This window comes from Gymnoscopelus microlampas (assembly GCF_963454915.1).
Source record: "Gymnoscopelus microlampas genome assembly, chromosome: 13".
NCBI classification, from domain to species: domain Eukaryota; kingdom Metazoa; phylum Chordata; class Actinopteri; order Myctophiformes; family Myctophidae; genus Gymnoscopelus; species Gymnoscopelus microlampas.
The window spans coordinates 33,767,755-33,776,051 of record NC_139950.1 but is presented as its reverse complement, the minus strand read 5'-3'; the positions used below and the strand labels follow the sequence as shown (position 1 = coordinate 33,776,051).

Sequence of the window (8,297 nt, the reverse complement as noted above, 5' to 3'; positions counted from 1 at the left end):
ACAGGCGACGATCGACGCTAGTATAGTCCCGTTAGAATATTTGTATTTATTTATTAACCTCTACTTTACCACTTCCAGCAATCCCACATTCTGTAGGATCATGTCAACAATTATTATATTTCACGTGTTACATTTCAACTTTCCAATAGGAGCATCATGTCAAGGAGGAAAAGGGACGTTTTGTTTTGCCACACTTGGAAAAATGAGGAGCTGTCCTGACTGTCCACTAAGATAAAAAAAAACAAAGAAAGAAAGATGGGAGCAAGCGCCTCAATGTCTCTCTGTGTAAGTTTAACTTCTTGGTCCAGTGGTTTTCCTGTGGGTTGGGGTCCCCACATGATTGGGGTGGGGTGGGGTGGGGGGTGGGGGGGGGGGGGGGCAGATGACTGTACGGAGACAATTTAAGGTACTTTTAAGACCTTTTTAATGCCTAAAAAAAGCAAATTTAATAGAAAAAAGACCATTACTTCATCAAAAGTAATCAACAAACCATACTATAAAAACTGGTCATACAATGGCCAAATTGTCAAATGATATAAGAAAGAGGCAAAGCAAAGCAAAGCAAAGTTTGTTGTTTACCCAGGGTGTACCCAGGCAAACATTGTGAAAGTTGCAGATCTACAAGTTCACAATGCCTCGCAATTGTGACTGTGAGCTTATAGAGCACGCAATTATTGTAAAATATTGCTATTTTCACAATATTTATCTGTGGAACCGAGTCAAACTAAATGTAATGCCTCAACTCCTACTTTCCAGGTGCTTATCAGGGTGTGTGTGTGTGTGTGTGTGTGTGTGTGTGTGTGTGTGTGTGGGGGGGGGGTCCAGATCAAATATGATTATTTGGGGGGGGTCATGTAGCGGCCTGAAGGTTGAGAACCACTGAATTAAGCAACATTTTTTATGCAGGGCTTTTATGCAAGGATTATTTTTGAATGATTAATGTAGGCTACAAATAATTGAGCTAGTGGGTTAATGACACTTTGTTCAGTTCACTGGGTTCTTACAATGTTGTAAATGTTGTCATAACATCTGGATTATGTAACTACTAGTAACTACATTGCTAAGCACTAAGCAGCTATTCGTGACCTCTTCAACATTATAACCTGGGTCATTAATGAATAGCTAAGATAAGTGCTCATCTTCTAATAATAATAATACCCAAGTGTATCACAGGGCATCTCGGTGCAATGTGGAGGATCATCACATTCCAAAAAAACACTCCTTTTATCTCATACCTTGAAGGCAGTAATTATGGGAACATTTAATTAATGATACTAACAGCATGTTCCGTCTCTCTCTGTGCAGAATGACCCATCTTCTGTGAGGATCAGGAGGTCTAATGTCAAAGTCGGCCCAGAGCCCACTACTCCAGCCCTGGTTCCAAAGCTTGAACTAGGGTCCAGTTCTGTGTTTGGTGTGGCCCTGGAGAGGCTGAGAGAAGATGGGCAGCTTGCCAGTGGAGTCCCCTTCGTATTAAGACAGATGGTGGAGTTTCTGGAGAGGAATGGTAATAGAGATATCATGATGCGATCGGCTTACACAATAATTAGATTCATAGACCGACCTGTCACCCGTGATAATATCAAAACGCAAACCCGCCCCGCCCCAATAGTTTGCCTTTCCACTTTTAACTGCGTCAATATTTCACCTGCTTTTCTCAATCCTTTGGATGCAATTCTTGAAACTCTAACCTCATTCTCTTAACAGAGCCCCACACACATTAATGCAATTGGCCAATTACACTATTGCACTTCTCATTGTGTTCACACAGAATGTAAAACACAGTTGTCATAGTGTAGATGAAATTCTCATTCCACTTTGGCATTCTGATTAAAACAGTTTCTTTTCCCTCAATTGTCTATGAACATTATCCATTCGTATTGACATTGACATTGACATTCGTATTGAGTTTTTCACTGAGTAAGTCATTGCATACAAAATACTTTGTACAAGGAGAATTGTAAGGCCAGCATCATGGGTGGTTGAAGTAAGTAACTTCTCTATAGACAGTTGAAGAGTAACAGAGAACACATGCTGTCAACTCCATCCTACAGGTGCAAATTGTGAATACAATAATCACAGACATATATAAATGCTAAATGTGCACTGTTTCTACATAAAAATGGAGCAAGAAGCAGGTGTCAATCTGGGCCGTGCACGATGTGTTTGAGTCCATGGTGGTAGGGTAGGGCGGTGAAGGTCACAGGACCCCAGAAAGAGTAGCTGCTGCTAAGGTAGTAGCTTATGGGGATCCAAATAAACAATAAACACAGAGGACGGGTAGGCAGGGAGGAGAGTATGGAAGCACCTTGAGAGTCCAGTAGAACTTGACTGTACTGTTTGTCTCCAGAGGGGTGTGGTTGTGCAACAGTGAAAAAAAAACAATATGTAATAAATAATGTTTTTTCTAGTAATTTTGTGTCCAGAAATGTTTTATATTGACTGAAACACTAACAGTATGTACACAATCTGTTCAGTTTTTATGCAAATACTTTTTACGCAATGAGGATTACATACATTTGGTGACATTGTGGTAGTGATTGACAGACTTAGTGTCTCCTCATGCACGTGGCTATCATTTTGAATGTTATAGTTTTATGAGACATTATTTTACAGTTTTGGGGATTGCACTTAGAGTTTGGGGAATGATGTTCTAACATCATCAGAGTTTCAGGAAATGCATCCAAGGAAATGCATCCAAGTGATTGAGAAAATCTGTTATTACAACTAATCCTCTTCAATTCTCAGGAGTGCACCAGAGGGGTCTGTTTCGTCTGTGTGGCTCGGTGGTCCGAACCAGGCAGCTGAGGCTGCGCTGGGATCAGGGGGAGAAGGTGGACTTCCAGCAGGAGGGTGATGTTCCGACAGTGGCCTCCCTCCTCAAGCTCTTCCTGCGGGAGCTTCCAAGTCCCCTGGTTCCAGAGCCTCAACGCAAAGCTCTGGTCCTCAGCTTCACAGGTACAATATGATTACCATTAGCCACACTACAAACACAACCACAACAATCCATAGGAAAAGTCATTATAGATCCTTCAGCAATTTCACAAACCAGGTATGATCATCCAAGAACAAAATATAAAAAAAAGAAAAATGCTGACCAATTCATTTTTGTAGGGTGAAAAGTGTGACCATAACCATATACAGTATACTAATTGAAGTTAGTAAAATATTAGCATTTCTTTTTGGTACATTTGAGGAAATTTTAAGGCACACCGGAGCTTACTCTGTAAAATTCGTCATATCCATTAGTGGACATATCCAAAACGGTATTAACTTTTGGTGTGACACAGCGGTTCTCCGACATGTATGTATGGTTGCGCCGTAGCGTGTTTGTGCGCGTTCACAGGCTAGTCTGAATGGGCTCTGCTGTATAGGCTGCGGTGGGGCCTGTCTCCTTGTGGAGTTCTCATTCGTGGTTGGGTGGGGTTGGTGTCCCACCCTGAAAATGTGTCTGCTTTATGCTGGGGGGGTTGGCGGACCTGTGTTGCTGGGCGCTCACTCTGTGGCGGTGGTTGCTTTAGAGGGTATGACACTTTGGATTGCAGGAGGATGTCACTTACACCCCCTTCAAGACATGTTGCGTGACTCAGCAGTGTAACTTATTTTCTTAAAATAGGCCCTGTTTTTTCTTTTTCATATGATTTTTTTTCTCTTTCGTTTTCTTTATCAAATGTTTCGTCTTTTGTGAATAATGTAATGATTTGTTTAGTTTTATGTCTGTTTCTTGTATTTTCAAAACATCAACAATAGAAGTATTATGAAATATAATGCAATGTCAAATCAGAGGCAATTAACCTAAGAATAATTGCAAATTAGATTCCATTTAGAACAGTTTTAGTCTCATGCTATAGGTTGCATTGCTGCTACATCAGCCTATTCTTCCACCAGTTAAATTCTCATGGGGAAAAAAAGCTTTATCCAGACAAGGAAGTTGAGGAGAAAATACTCCCAGTGAGTGCAATGGAACCCCAAGTCTTACTGGCAGGACCAGGGGAAATGATACCATGATGATGGCAGTTTGGGTGGAGAGGATTATTATCCCTGGAACCACCTGCCATCCATTGTTCTAGTCTTGACAACGTCCTCCCGCCTCTGACTTCTTACATAAGATGAAGTCTCTAAATTCAGAAATGGGGAATACGGGCCCCAGGGCCAGCCATTGATTATCCTGGCTTGTCACCGCCAGTGCTAGATTATGCTGTACAGGTTGAGTCCAGGACAGATAATGTTGCTGTGAACGTGCCTTTGCCTGTCATAAGAGACAGCAGAATACTGACTGACAGTAGCCTGCATGTAATGTGTAATGTGTGTGTAATTTGACCGTTTGGGATTGTGTTATTGAAGCAGTTTATATGCTTAGTTGTGTTGCTTTGTGATATACGGTATATAATATTGATATTGTGATATGAGACTACGGTAGATTTGGGGATTTTGGTTATCGTAATAACTTGCTCTCTTTTTCTGGTCTTAAAGGCTGCATAACAGTAAAGTAACTAATTAAGTTCAGAAATGTGCATCACATTTATTTGTCTGTTGTAACTGATTGAAATGAACATTGAAGGCCTTTACCAGTTTGATCATCATATCTGCCTTTCTAATGATCCTTTTCCAACATTTCTGTTGGATTTAAATATCTTCTGAAAGCCCAAATTATTGTCACATTACAGATATAGAGGTATTCAGTCAAAAATATGATATTTGTCAATATAGCCCCGTACCTAGTTCTGTTTTTTTGTGACTGGGGCGATTTAAGGATATTTATATCTGCATGGAAAAGTGATGCTCTTGCATTACCAGTATCTATTTTACATCAAATGAATTGGCCACTAATTATGTAAAGTGTCACATTATAAAACTTTAAAATTACAAATCACTCAATCTGATTGGTATTTTATGTATTTTTAAAAATAGATTTAGAGTAGCCAGTTATTTACTTTACCTCTTTTTTCCTCCCAATTAGTCATTCTGCCAATTAACTCTCACCACACATTGCCAGCTCACTGGGCTCACCTGCCAGTGAGAAGTGAGTTATTGCTTTATTATAAAATCCAACTTGCGTTGCAGGATGTGCCGGTGAGGGAGAACTGAACCAGTCTCTCAGAGAAACTCTTTGCCACCTCCCTGATGACAACCTGTGCATCTTCTCTTACCTCGTCCACTTCCTGGCCAGAGTGGCCGCTCACAGCCAATCCAATCACATGCCAGTGGAGAACCTGGCAACGATCTTTGGACCCTGCATATTCCAGTGAGTTGCTGTTTCTAATGACATAACCAAGTCATCTCTCAGAGCACTAATGAGACCTACAGTAGGTTCTCAAAGGCATACCTGGGTTGCAATAAATTATTTTCTTAGCGATTATTCTATCGAGTACTTATCTTGAAGCGCATCTTTTGATATATTTTCTTCTTATATCAAGGAATTGACTGCAAAAAAATCTATTGATGATAATAGTACTAACAGCTTGAATTTATATAGCGCCTTTCATGAACCCAAGGATGCTTTGCATCAAAAACAATAAACAACCAACAAACAAACACACAACCAAACAAGAGAATAGGTGTCTTTTCAAGGCAGCCTTAAAAAAGTCCAGTGTTGGAGCATGGCGAATCTCCATTGGGAGAGCGTTCCACAGGGTGGGGACTGCCACACTGAAGGCTCTGTCCCCCAAGGTTCGCTTGCTTGTTTGGGGAATAGAGGGGAGGTCCAAGTCTGTGGACCGCAGGTTCCGTGACAGAGTACGTTTATGGAGGAGGCCTGAGAGACAGTCTGGACCCAGGGCATTGAGACATTTGTAGTTGAGAAGGTGGAGTTAGTAATAGAAGCAGAACTTAACAGGAAGCCAGTGCAGTTGTTCACGAGTGATATGTATGTATTTTGATGGATAATTTAATTTAACTGATGGACAGATATTAGTCTATCCATCAATTAGTCTGAACCCTGTTTAAATATTCAATTAATTCAATTAACTGTTACACCCCTAGGCAAATCTGTGAATTCTTGGCAGTGGCGCAGCCAGAACGCTAGTATAGGCTGGGCCTGAGCAGGAGTGGGTGGGCACGCATGCACGCATCCCCGACCCGTGTGCGTGCGCGTTATTGCGCGGATATTAGACGTTTTTGGGCGTTTTTTTGTTACTTTATTTTGGTTTTAGGGTTAGGGTTGGGTTAGGGTTATGTTATTTAATTCTTATTTTTTCCTGATTTTACAGATTTTTTTTATCCAAAAATGTATTATTAAAAAAATAAATAAAAATAAATATATATATATATATATTTTTTTTTTTGCAAAATCGATTGGGTGGGCCAGCTCTCTATGTGGCCACGGCCCACCCAGGCCCACCCAGGCCCCTGATTCTTGGTATGCTGCCGGAAGCTGAACTTGAGTTTTACAAGACATGATGTCTTGTAAAAGAGTGATTGAGGGCTTGTTCACACCATACCTAACAGTTTTATACTTCTTCATATGACCATGTTGCTTGCCAAAAATAACAGATTTTCAGCCTAAAAACATGACACATTAGAACTCTCAAGAGAGCTCGAATAGCAGAAGACCAATTTCTAAGTCACCACAAACAGGCAGAATATACCATACAATTCAGCAAATTTGGCATGAAAATCCATCGTTAGTTAACTACATCTGGATGCAGAGGGTCAAGCCCAAAGTCTGAGTGACAATTATGTCTTTTTAATTAAAACAAAAATTGCTTTTTGGCCTGGACTTTTCCCAAACCAGATGTGAACAAAATCTCCACAAATGTAATTCATTTCCCTGCCTCTATTTGACAACATACAAACCATTTGTGCATGTTCGGATCAACCACAGGGGCTAAGTGAGGTGATGTGGGCTTGCTTAGGAAGTGGGTGTGGGTGAGTCGATAGGGCAAGCCATGGCGAGACACAGGCAAAAAGATTGACAGTCAGACGGACGGAACAGGGCAGAGGTTTGGGCCCAAACTGTCACCCCCATCCTGTTTACACAACTCAACCGTCATTGTAAACAATTACATCCCCTGGGGAGTCAGACACATGCAGTACAGTGTACATGAAGAGCAGACACACATTCTACAAACCTCCCCTCTCCTAATTTGGGCTCCATTGGAGAAAGATTTATTTAGATTCAGTCAACACCCTTTCCTCTCCATCCCCTCCTCTTTGCCTCTCTCTTTTTTCTCCCTTTTCCCCCCTCAACCGTTTCTCTATCTCCACAGCTCACCTCCCCCTTGTCCAGGTCTTCTCTTCTCGTCAGTTAATGACACCCCAGTGGAATTTGTGTTCGGTCACGCTCCACAGTTCTGCATACGAGGGCAAAATGTCATGTGATGTTTTTTATCTCATGTGACATTTTGCGCTGTTAGGAAAATAGAGTGTGTGTGTGTTTGCAAGCGCACGCACGTGTGTGTGTGTGTGTGTGTGTGTGTGTGTGTGTGTGTGTGTGTGTGTGTGTGTGTGTGTGTGTGTGTGTGTGTGTGTGTGTGTGTGTGTGTGTGTGTGTGTGTGTGTGTGTGTGTGTGTGTGTGTGTGTGTGTGTGTGTGCAGTGGTGGGGGTTGTTAACTGGGAGATAGCCGGATATCCTGCCCTGCCTGCTTCTGGTGCAAGAGAGTGAAGAACAATAAACAGAGGGGGACAGATGTGGAGAGAGAAGGAGAGAGAGAAATTCACAGGGGCGAAGGGCAAAAAAATGGCTACTGAAGTGTCATGATACCCCTAAAGTCAGAGTGAGAGACCCGTTTTCTGCTGATATTATGTTATGTTTGCTACAGTAGATATTAGATCAGGTTAATCATTTGTTAAATTAATTTGTTAAATTAAATGACACTTTTATGGGTGACTCCTGGTAGCAACCCACCTCCCCATCAAATATCCCCAATTTGAAAATGTGAAACTGAAATTCCCTTGTGAGATTAAAGGGATAGTTCACCCAAGAAATTACTTATTTTCTATCAATTACACACCCCATGAAGCCTTAAATTCATGTTTGTTCATTGTTTTTGTCGCATTCCGAGTCAATAATTTGATGACCGGCGGAGTCTCCGGTAGGGGACTTAAAGAGTCTCTTACTCAAAGAGTCTCCTACTGTCATCAAATCCCAAATTTTATGACCCGGTCATCAAATTATTGGCTCAGGAATGCGACAAAAACAAAAAATCTCCATGAATTCAAGGCTTCATGGTAGGGGTGTGCCGATACACTCATTTCACGAAACGATACGATTAGATATTGGGCTCACAACTTCGATACGATTTCGATACGATACGCACTTATACGATCTCCCCCCTTGCAGCGGCAAGGGGGGAGA

General features: G+C 41.5%; 1 pseudogene across 1 annotated transcript in view; it reads left to right on the top strand.

Moving 5' to 3' along the window:
* Positions 1 to 8,297, top strand: part of LOC311059324 (protein FAM13A-like) — a 53,723-nt pseudogene continuing 45,426 nt past the window's right edge. The window contains exons 1-4 of the transcript XR_014602912.1: positions 1 to 285; positions 1,306 to 1,507; positions 2,749 to 2,958; positions 5,065 to 5,245. The product of XR_014602912.1 is annotated as a protein FAM13A-like (transcript). The remainder of the gene's footprint in view (positions 286 to 1,305; positions 1,508 to 2,748; positions 2,959 to 5,064; positions 5,246 to 8,297) is intronic.